A 12,002-nucleotide genomic window follows, 5' to 3' on the forward strand; every position below is an offset into this window, starting at 1 on the left:
CCATTACCAGAGAGACCGGGGAAGGATGGGTCTCTATTTCATTGTTCCCAAGAAAGAGAGCGCTTTCTGTCTCATTTTGGACCTCAGAAAAACAGCAACGATGACTCAAAGAATGATCAGATAATTCTTCAAAGGGTCTGAGAGTTTATTGTACAACAACCAAGACTCGACACAGTTGTGTTTCGGCCAATAAGGCCTGCCTCAAGTGTCTCCTTGGGTTGTTTGTAAATTGTCAAAAACATTTGCTTGTATCATCCACTTAGAGCAGTGTCTATTGCCAATGAAAAATCTAAGCAGGGCGTGCTGTGTACCAAAATAATCACTTCCTCACAATCTCTTCTCAACTCTGAACAGCAATAACTTGTTGTTTGAGGCAGGCCTTATTGGCTGAAACACAGCTGTGTCAGGTCTTGGCTGTTGTACAATAAATTCTCAGATCTTTTGAAGCATAGTCTGCTTATTCTTTGAGTCATCTTCACTGTTTTCTTGAGTGTTTCCTAGACAGCAAGGATTTTATTTCTTCTGCTTGTACATCATTTGGACCTCAAGCAGGTTCCTTCAAGTTTCCCACTTTCAAATGGGAGACTGTGTTCTGTTGTAGCCTTGTATGCCCAAGCAAGTTTTTGATGGCCTGGATCTTAAGGAGGCCTATTTTCATGTTCCTGTTTGGCCTCCCCACCAGAGGTTTCTCAAATATCACGCTCTTGGGTGACATTTCCTGTTTAGGTTAATGCCCTTACATAAGTACATAAGTACATAAGCACTGCCACGCTGGGAAAAGACCAAAGGTCCATTAAGCCCAGCACTCAACAGCGGCCAATCCAGGCCCCAAGAACATGGCAAAAACCCAAAATTTAATAACAATCAATGGACTTTTCCTTAAGGAATTTGTCCAGACCCCCTTTAAACTCAGCAAGGCCAGCTGCCGTCACTACCTTCTCTGGCAATGAGTTCCAGAGTCTAACCACGCGCTGAGTAAAGAAAAACTTTCTCCAATTTGTTTTAAACCTACCACATTCTAATTTCATCTTGTGTCCCCTGGTTGTATTATTGTTAGAAAGCGTAAACAAACGCTTCACATCTGTCCACTCTACCCCACTCATTATTTTGTAGACCTCTATCATATCACCCCTCAGCCGCCTTTTCTCCAGGCTAAAGAGTCCTAGCCTTTTTAACCTCTCCTCATAAGGTAGTCATCCCATCCCTTTTATCATTTTTGTTGCCCTTCTCTGCACCTTCTCCAATTCCTTAGTATCTTTTTTTGAGATGAGGCGACCAGAACTGAACACAATACTCCAGGTGCGGTCGCACCATGGAGCGATATAACGGCATTATAACATCCTCATGCTTGTTTTCCATCCCTTTTCTAATAATACTCTACATTCTGTTTGCCTTCTTAGCCGCCGCAGCACATTGAACTGAAGATTTCAACGTTCTATCCACAATGACTCCCAGATCCCTTTCTTGGTCCGTAACTCTTAAAGTGGAACCTTGCATGACATAGCTGTAATTCGAGTTCCTCCTTCCCACATGCATCACTTTGCACTTGTCAGCGTTGAACTTCATCTGCCACTTGGACGCCCAATCCCCCAGTCTCACGAGGTCCTCTTGTAATCTTTCACACTCCTCCCGCGACGAGACAACCCTGGATAACTTTGTGTCATCTGCGATTTAATTACCTCACTAGTTACTCCCATCTCAAGGTCATTTATAATATGTTAAAAAGCAGCGGTCCCAGCACAGACCCCTGAGGGACCCCACTAACTAACCTTCTCCATCGAGAATAATGACCATTCAACCTTACTCTCTGCTTCCTATCTTTTAACCAGCCCTTAATCCACAATAATACACTGCCTCCGATCCCATGACTCTCCATGGAGTCTTTCATGAGGCACTTTATCAAACGCCTTCTGAAAATCTAGATATACAATATCCACCGGCTCCCCTTTGTCCACATGTTTGTTCACGCCCTCGAAAAAATGCAGTAGATTTGTGAGGCAAGACTTCCCTTCACTAAATCCGTGCTGACTTTGTCTCAGTAGCCCATGCTTTTGTATGTGCTCTGTAATTTTATTCTTAATAATAGCCTCCACCATTTTTCCCAGCACCGACGTCAGACTTACCGGTCTATAATTTCACGGATCTCCTCTGGAACCCTTTTTAAAAATTGGCGTTACATTGGCCACCCTCCAATCTTCCGGTACCACACCTGATTTTAGGGATAAATTGCATATTACTACCAGTAGCTCCAAAAGTTCATTTTTCAGCTCTATTAATACTCTGGGATGAATACCATCCGGTCCCGGTGGTTTACTACTTTTCAGTTTGCAGAACTGCCCCATTACATCCTCCAAGTTTACAGAGAAATCGTTTAGTCTTTCTGACTCGTCCGCTTCAAATACCTTTTCCTGCACCGGTATCCGTCCCAAATCCTCCTCGGTGAAGACCGAAGCAAAGAATTCATTTAATTTCTCCGCTACAGCTTTGTCTTTCCTGATCGCCTCTTTAACACCACAGTCGTCCAGCGGCCCTACCGATTCTTTAACCTGCTTTCTGCTTTTAATATACCTAAAAAATTTTTTGCTTCTAACGCTAACTTTTTTTCAAAGTCCTTCTTAGCCCTCCTTATCTCCTTTTTCCATTTGGCTTGACATTCTTTATGCTTTATCTTATTGTCTTCAGTTGGTTCCCTTCTCCATTTTCTGAAGGATTGTTTTTTGGCTCTGATAGCTTCCTTTACCTCACTGTTTAGCCACGCCGGCTGACGTTTGGTCTTTTTTTCCCCTTTTTCTAATACGCGGAATATATTTGTCCTGTACTTCTAGGATGGTGTTTTTGAACAGCATCCACGCCTAATTCAAGTTTTTTACCCTTTCAGCCACTCCCTTCAGTCTTTTTTTTCTCACCGTTCTTCTCATTTTATTGTCTCCTTTTCTAAAGTTAAACGCTAGTGTATTTGATTTCCTGAGTTCACTTACTTCGTAGCCAATATCAAAACTGATCATATTATGATCAGTGTTATCAAGTGGCCCTTGCACTGTTACCCCCTGAACCAGATCATGAGCTCCACTAATGATTAAGTCTAGTATTTTTCCTTCTCTTGTCGGCTCCTGAACCAGCTGTTCCATGAAGCCGTCCTTGATTTCATCAAGAAATTTCACCTCCCTTGCGTGTACCGATGTTTCATTAACCCAGTCTATATCCGGATAATTGAAGTCACTCAATATTACATTGCCCTTTTTATTCGCTTCCCTGATTTCCCTTGACATTGCTGCGTCCGTCTGCTCGTCTTGGCCAGGCGGACGGTAGTACACTCCTATCACCCTTTTGGCCTTGCTACAGGTCCCAGGACATTATTGCAGTAGATGGTGGTCGTAGCAACCTTCCTGACACAAGTACATCTCTACCTGAACAAGTGGTTGATCAGAGCAACCTCTCATCAACACAGTGTGCGGACAACCTCCACGTTGTTACAGCTGTTTAGCTCTGGGGTGGATAATCAATTGCAGCAGGAACAGATTGGAAACTTCCCAGAGGCTGGAATACTTGGGTGACCTGTTTGACACCAAAGTGGGGTAGAAGTTCCACTCCCTGATCTTGCTTCACTCTCTGCCAGAAATCTCTGATGGCCAAGGATTACATGAAGGTTTTTGGCCTCATCGTAGCCATGTTGGAGGTGGCACATTGGGCATGTGCTTATGTGAGCAGTCATCTTTGCTCCGTGATGTCCCAGTACTAAAGTCATTAACTGTCATGAACACTGCACGCTTGCTGCAGCATGACCTGGTGGATGCGAGGCAGCAACGTTAGTACATAAGTGTTGCCATACTGGGACAGACCGAAGGTCCATCAAGCCCAGTATCTTGTTCCAACAGTGGCCATCCAGGTCACAAGTACCTGACAAGATCCCAAGACAGTACAATACATTTTATGCTGCTTATCCCAGAAACAAGCAGTGGATTTTCTCAAGTCCAGTTTAATGATGGGTTATGGACTTTTCTTTTAGGAAGCTATCTAAATTTTTTTAAAACCCCATTAAGCTAACTTTTTACCACACTCTCTGGCAATGAATTCCAGAGCTTAATTACATACTCTCACTATAGGTGCCAATCTGTTGTGGTGAGGAGCTCGTTGCCAGGGAGAAGTGACTCGGGAGGGGGGTGGGGGGGGGGAGAGGTGGTCTTCTGCTGAAGTGATTGTGGTAGATTGCCTGCCTTCCTGGAATTGAGAGCAATCCTCAGAGCTCTGCTGGACTTTGCCTCTTTTCTTCATGGGAAGCCAGTCCGGGTTGTTTTGGACAATGTAGTGTCATAGCCTATGTTAACAGGCAGGAGGAAAGAGTTTATCTCTAGCCCTCGATGCTCATCTCCTCTTCTGCTGGGCAGAGTACAACCTGACAGCCTTTTCAGTGGCACATATTGCAGGGAAGCTGAATCTACAGGTGATCTTGAGCAGACCTCCTCTGGACCTGGGGTTTGGAAACTCCACCTGTGGGCATCTGATCTGACAATGGAATATTGTGAGTGTTGTTTGGCAACCAGGATGAATGCCGTTTCCCCCCCCCCCCCCCTTGCAGTTTCTTCAACCTTAAGTCATGAGTATGGAGCCAAATCTCTCAGTACCCTAGTGTAGTCCTGGCCTTTCACAGGCTTCTTCTACGTCTTTCCTCTGTAGCTCATAATTGGCAGAGTACTTCTGAAACTTACTTCCCATCCAGAATGGGTAATGCTGGTGGCTCCAGATTGGCCCATAAGACTTTGGTATGCAGATGTGATCAATTTCCACGTAGATCAGCCCATTCATCACCTGTTCAGAGGGCTGCTGTGTCAAGGGCCGGTCCTTGTTAAGGATCCATCTCCTTTTGGTCTTCGGGCTTGACTCTTAATCTTTACATCTTAGTTTTGCCCTCTTATATGGAGAGGGCCATTTTTATTCGTATGCAGGGTAGAACGTGTTCAATGTCAGTAGTATATGTAAAGGATTGGAGAATCTTTGAAAGTTGATGAGCTCTTCTTCCAGATCAGGTGTCCATGTCTCAAATTGAGTTTTACACAGGTTGGTCTCGCAAAGTCCAGATAGCAGCACTGGCTGTTTTAGGGACTATCCAGCCATCAGCCTCTCGACCTGATGTGATTTAATTTTCAAAAAAGGGGTTAATAACTTCAATTAAGAATTGTACATTGAAGACAGGATTTTCTGGTGGTATTCTCTTTGGTTTGCTGAGTTTCTGAATTGCAAGTATTCTCCTGTAGGAACCTGGTTTGTTTTTGTTCTTGACGGAAATGGGAGTTAATTTGTACTGTTCCTTCCTCCAAAAGGTGGGCATGCTTTTTCCCTTAAATCAAGACACTCTTCCTTTTTTAGGGAGGATTGTGGTGTAGTCTTCAGGGGTTTGGCTGCTTGAAGAGCCTTGATTTAGATATTTGGAAGAGACTGATGATTATTGAAGAACCGATAAGTTACTCTTTGTCACCCCCCCCATCCCCCCCATAAAAAAAAATAAAGGGAGGTGTGTTCTAAGGGAATGATAGCATGCTGGTTGAAGGAGATGATTTCTTTGACATATTTACTTGCAAACAAGTAACCTCCATTTTTCATGAAGGTGATTTGCACAAAGGGATGTCCTGGCTGAGCTTAGAGTAGTCTCCCTGTTGGATATTTGCAAAGCAGTTGCATGGTTCTCTCTCCATACTTTTTCAGGACACTATTGGCTTGATGTCGCTGCTCGAGTCTATTTTTGGAGCTTCTGTACTTGAGGTGCAGGTCTCAGAATCTCTCCCTAGCTGAACAGCCCTTTATGGCCCACAGTTCTTGGAGTAATTTGGTGGATGCTAAGGAAGGAGAAATAACTGCTTGTTTTCTTTCCTTTAGTCCCACCAGATCAGTCCAGTCCAGCTTTCTGCCTTTCTTCAAAGATGCAGATTGGTTAGCTGTAATTTGCCTAACTGAACTTGAATGTTCTTGTTGAATCTTGCGATGCCTTTTCTGTTGGTTCTGTTTTCTTTGGGAGTGAAAGTTCATTCATTGTTATATTTTACACATAGCTAGTCAGTAGACTCAACCTACATTTCTGCACTGATCTGGTAGCACTAAAGGAATGAAAATTAACAGGTCTCTCTAAAATGTTCTCATTCTTCTTCAGAGTTCCATGTGACTTTGACAGCTGTTGATTTGCTTGGCTTGTTGCATATTGCACTGTGTGCTTTCTTCCACTAAGCTTTTTATGCCCAAGTTGATAAATGAGGCATATTTTCAAAGCACTTCTCCTTCCAAAGTTCCATAGAAACCTATAGAACTTTGGAAGGCTAAGCGCTTTGAAAATATGCCTCAAAGAGTACTAAGTTAAAGAAGAGTGGCACTGTCTATTGTCCTCTAGGATGGGCATGCTTTCCATACATTGCAGTTTAAAAGTTCTTTAGATTTCAAGAAGTAATAATGATGTAAAAACTAAGGGGCCTATTTATTTATTTATTTATTTGTTCCATTTGTATCCTACATTTTCCCACCTATTTTCAGGCTCAATGTGGCTTAAAATTTTCCGTCATGATTTATGTCATTTCAGAATACATATACAATTGACTAAGCCACTCTAGCTGCTTTTGCGCGGCATCACCAACACAGTCCATTCAAAGTGAATGGGCTAGCGGCTTAGTAAACCACAGCGTAAATGTATGAAGAATTGTAAAAACATGTAAAATATTCAGATTTTAAAATAAAATTTCACCTGATAAAGGCTCCTACCAGCATTGCATTGTATAAAGCATATATAAATAACAAAATTCTATAGCTACCAACTGGTATTCATGATCTGTTCTGCTGTTTAAGGAAACTATTTTTCCATCAACATGCAAATTTAAAATAAAAAACAATATCGTCATCATTTTCATAGTCTTAACAACCTTATCCTGTTTGGCAAGATAAGATTATTAGGAAAAAAATGCAGTGCCATATTCTGGGCAGCCTAATCTGGCCCATTTGTCGAGTGGGGGCTAATTTGTCAAGAGCTATATTGTGGGCAGGCTGTTTTGACAGTGGCTGTTATGTCAGGGGCTATTATGTCGGGAGCTTTTTTGTTTGGAGCTATTTTATCGGGGGTGATTTTGTCGGGGCTATTTTGATCAGGTACCCCTTCTATCCCCTGACTCTCTAATTTTCTCAGGAGTCTCTCATAAGGGATCGTTAAAGGCTTTCTGAAAATCTAGATATACTACATCAACCAGCTCACCTTTATCAACATGTTTATTCATGACTTCAAATAAATGAAACAAATTGAGCTTTATGTTGAGCATCATTTTGTAAGCTGATTGAATGGGAAGTGGAGTTTGCTAAAAGTTTTTGACCTTAAAAACCATAGTTGGGGAATATCACTCACTGTACAGTGCCTCATAGAGTTAAGCCCAATTAAAAAAACAAATCTGCAGCACCTGTCTGTCTGCACCATTTGCTAGAGGCAGAAAAATACTGACAAGTTTCAAGGCTGCACTACCTCTTATTCTGGTGGCAATACCATTACAATGTCAATGTTCTCTGTCTCCAGCAGATGGTTGAGAGAGCACAGTCCACTCTCATCTGGAATAGTGTAGCAGTGTAAGGCATTTTCATTATCTTACAACTTCCAACCAGCAAAATCACAGGATAAAGGAGGTGCCCCCCTTTCCCCCTGCTGAATTCAAGTTTTGAAAAATTCTGTTTCTCAGGTTTTTTTTTTTTTCTAAAGCAGTGTCTGGACCAAAATTACAGGTGAATGTTTATCCTTGGGTCTTGAAGAATAAAGGTTTTATCTATTGCATCTCTTGTCTTTCTGCTTTTTTGTGGGAGAGTCCTGCTGATCACACTACTCCTTTCTTTGGTCAATGCTTATCCTTAGCCATTCCCTCTGATTTTAGCAACTGTTGTTCAGTTGGACTGTGCCTGGGAGCTCAACTATGAGTACAGTCATGATTTCTGGTTCCTCAGCATAAAGACAGGTTAGTGACTGTTTCTTATGTAACCACCTAATTGTCTCTTAAATGGTCTCATTTACCTAAGGCCCACATCAGTTTGGCTAAAGCGTTACTTTCTATTAGTTTACCCAATGTCGACGGGTAAGATCTTGGGCTCTGTGGACCATTCATTAGTTTGTTAATATTATGGCACCTCCTAATGTTTTTTTGATGCATAATTAAATTACATTTTCTAGATAGCCTGGTAGTAAGTGTAAAACAAGAGGGGCATCTTAACAGTGCTATCATCAATGATCATACATTGTTACTGTCCCTAGGTTGTACTGTTCAATACCTGATGACTAAAGTACATAAAACAGACTGGGAACAGTTCCAGATGAAAAATTGCACTAGTATGTTCTTTCCTCTGCTGCTTCCTCTTTGGAAAGGTCCTTCCTGCTCTTTATCCCCCCCCCCCCCCCATCATAAGTGAGTAAAGGACAGCAAAAGCCCCCTTGGAGTTCAGATTACCTGAAAATAGGCAGGTTCATTGTTACCCAGGTTGTCAAGTTATGATGATGATTAGAGTGACATTGTAGATGGTTAAAGAAAGTACAGGTTTTAGTGTTCCCCCCCCACCCCCCCAATTTAACATAGTAAGAAAATAGAGTTAAACAAGAAAATAAAGTAAATTACATTAAAGGTAAATAAAACCCCACTTTGTTTTTATTTTGTGGATAATTGAACTAATACAAAGAGTTGAAAAAAAAGAAAATATGTCAGGATAACTGATGGGCAATTCACTGCACCAGCTATGAAAACCTTTGATATTTTTTTTTTTTTTTGGGGGGGGGGGGGGGCATTTTCAGAAATGTCTCTTATTAAAAATATTTTTCATTCTCATAGTGCTGGTGTCCACACTATGGATTTTTTCCAGGATTTCCAGTAACTGATGTTGTTGCAATTGTAAGTGTAAATTTCCTACTGTATAGATTCTGAACTGTGTAGGAAAAACGGGAACAATTGGAAAATGACATATAATTGTACTTCAGCTTATTTGCTCTGTCTGCAGATTTTTATTTAAAAAATGGATCATATGTATGACAATATGTTGTAGTTATTAAACTTTATAGATTTCATACATTTGATGTTGACTATGGTTAAGGTTGTACGTGAAGTAATCATATAACTTGTGCCTTGGTGAAAATGAAGGTTTTTATTGTATATTCTTATTGTCATTTTGAAAATACTGGTGTTAAAAAAAATAGGGCAGGATGTGCTCCATCATTTTACACTTTAACAAGTGTTGGAAAGTGAGTTGTAGGTGTAAAGAAAGAGGAGGCCTACAAAGGTTGTAGATGCAGAGTGAGGGGGCTAAGAGATGTGTGTGTGGTGGGGGGTGAGAAAAAAATGAGTTGAAGGCATATAATGATGTGGACACAGAAGAATAGGAGGTGGCAGAATGGATGAGGCAAAGAAAAGGATAGAGAAATGAATAGTGGTGTGGTAAGCCAGAGTAGAAAGATGAGAAGAAATGGAAAAAGTAGCCTGTTTAGAGCAGTGGGTCAAGAACCATGTGAGTCACTTGATTGCCTCAGATGCAAGCTTAGATTATAAGCCATGCTGGGGACAGGGAAAACTGTTGTACTTGAAAGATATGAGCTAAAAAAAATGGAGAGACTGACAAGAGTGCAAGTCGATAATAGCAGTGATAGAAATAAAGGGGTAACCTGTCAATTGACTATCCAAGTGAAATCATCAGTTTAATAATATTCAGAATTTTTGTACAGTATTAAACTTTCTACTACTGATTTAAAAAAAAGACTTGAGGAATATATGCCACGTATATAGATATTTATGAACACATAAGTTCTATGGATTTGTGTTTTTAACATGTTCTTCCTTTTAACATTTGCAATCTCATAATAAAGTTACCATTAGCTTCAGGTAACTTTTATTTCGTTACATTACATCGAATTTCTTGACTGCCTGACCCGTGGGTTTCTAGGTGCTTTACATTAAAAACCAAGACAAAACCTTGGGAATTATAATTATACCATAGATAAAAGAAATTAACTAACAAATATTTTAAAAAGAATAATTCAAATCCTCCAATTTTAAAGCAAGCAAGTTTCAAATATTGGCAGCCTGAGACGTCAACTACTTAAAAAAGGCAAATCTTTTTATTCCCTTAGGAGAAGGAACTGCAAAAGGAGAAGAATAGTATGAGCTTCTACATTTCCTTCTACTTTTCCTAAGATGTATAAACTTCACTTGCTCTATCAAGTAGTTCAGAGAGTGTCCAGTTAGAATTTTAAACAAAATGCATGCAAATTTAAATAAAATTCTTCAGTTGGCAACCAGTGCAATTGTAAATAGAACCAAGTAATATGATCATGCTTTCTTAAGGAGAAAATTAGTAAGTCATTGCCATACTGAGACAGACCAAAAGTTCATCAATCCCAGCATCGTGTTTTCAACCGTGGCCAATCCAGGTCACAAGTACCTGGCAAGATCCCCAAAGAGTATAAGACACACTTTATGCAGCTTATTCTAGAAATAAGCAGTGGATTTCCCCAAGTCCCATTTTATTGTCTATGGACTTTTCCTTTAGGAAGCCATCCAAACCTTTTTTTAAACCTCTAAGCTAATTACTTTTACTATATTCTCTGGCAGAGAAATCCAGGGTTTAATTACACGTTGAGTGAAGAAACATTTTCTCCAATTTGTTTTAAATTTACTACTTTGTGTCTTCGTTGCGTAACCCCTAGTCCTGGTATTTTTGGAAACAGTAAACAAGTTATTTACGTCTACCTGTTTCACTCCACTCATTATTTTATAGACCTCTATCATATCTCCCCTCAGCCTTTTTTTCTCCAAGCTGAAGAGCCCTAGCTGCTGTAGCCTCCCCTCATAGGGAAGTCATCCCATCTCTTTTATCATTTTTGTCGCCCTTCTCTATATCTCTTCTAATTCCACTATATCTTTTTTGAGATGTGGTGACCAGAATTGAACATGATATACAAAATGTGGTCGCACCATGGAGTGACGCTTAAGAGCACCCAACAGCAGAAGATTGCAGTTATCCAGCTTAGATAAAACTAAAGACTGCACCAGCAACCTAAATTGAGTAATCTAAAAAAAAATCTCCTATTGCTTCTCAATTTCCATAGTATATCAAAAGAACTCTTAATTATAGATGAAATTTAAAAATCCAGTGTTAAAGCCTGAACAGTATAAATACCTAGTAATTTAATTACCACCTGTAGGGGATACGAAGTACCTCCGACCACCATTTGGGTCTCCATATATCAGGTTTATAATCCAGTAATAAACATTTGGTCTTCGCTGAATTAGCCATGTTAAGGAAGCAACTGCTATAGTCTCTAAAAAGAAATAATGTATATCTTGAACATTAGCTTTGTCAGAAATGTCAGATTTCAATTGTTGCTTGCATTCCCTCTGAGAATTTTTGGGCTGCAGATTTTCTTCAAACAATATTATTTATATCTTGGAATGTCCCCTCCAGTTCATTAATAAATGTGATGTTCTGTGGAAGTGTGTCAATATTTTACAAGGGAAGTCTGCTGTCCTGGTTCATCCACTTTCCAAATTGAGAATTGCACTACAGTGCAATTGCTGCATAACCCAATTATTCTTCAGCTTCATCTCATGGACAGATGACTGGACATTCTTCTTCTGCATTGTACCAGAAAATTCTTAATACATGGTTCTTTCAGTAACAGCAAGTTTTCCAGATCCTGAGATGGCAAAGCATCCTTACACTATCACACTACTGTTTGGCTGTTGGTATGATGATCTTGTTGTAGAATGCTGTATTTAAGAACATACTGGATCAGATCAATGGTCCATCTAGCCTAGTATCCTGCTTCCAACAGTGGCCAATCCAGGTCACAAGTATCTAGCAGAAATCCAGTTACTAGTGGCTTCCCCATGGCTGTCTCAATAGCAGATAGGGTCTGGCAACGAGTTCCAGCTTAGCTATTCTTTGAGTGAAAAAATATTTCCTTCTATTTGTTTAAAAGTATTTCCATATAATTTCATTGAGTGGTCTTTGTA

General features: G+C 40.3%; 1 protein-coding gene across 2 annotated transcripts in view; it reads left to right on the forward strand.

The window, feature by feature from the left end:
• PAIP2B (poly(A) binding protein interacting protein 2B) overlaps window positions 1-12,002 on the forward strand; it is a 69,461-nt gene that overhangs the window by 40,782 nt on the left and 16,677 nt on the right. The gene's annotated exons all lie outside the window — the stretch shown is intronic.

Source organism: Microcaecilia unicolor, chromosome 2, assembly GCF_901765095.1.
Source record: "Microcaecilia unicolor chromosome 2, aMicUni1.1, whole genome shotgun sequence".
Classification (NCBI taxonomy): domain Eukaryota; kingdom Metazoa; phylum Chordata; class Amphibia; order Gymnophiona; family Siphonopidae; genus Microcaecilia; species Microcaecilia unicolor.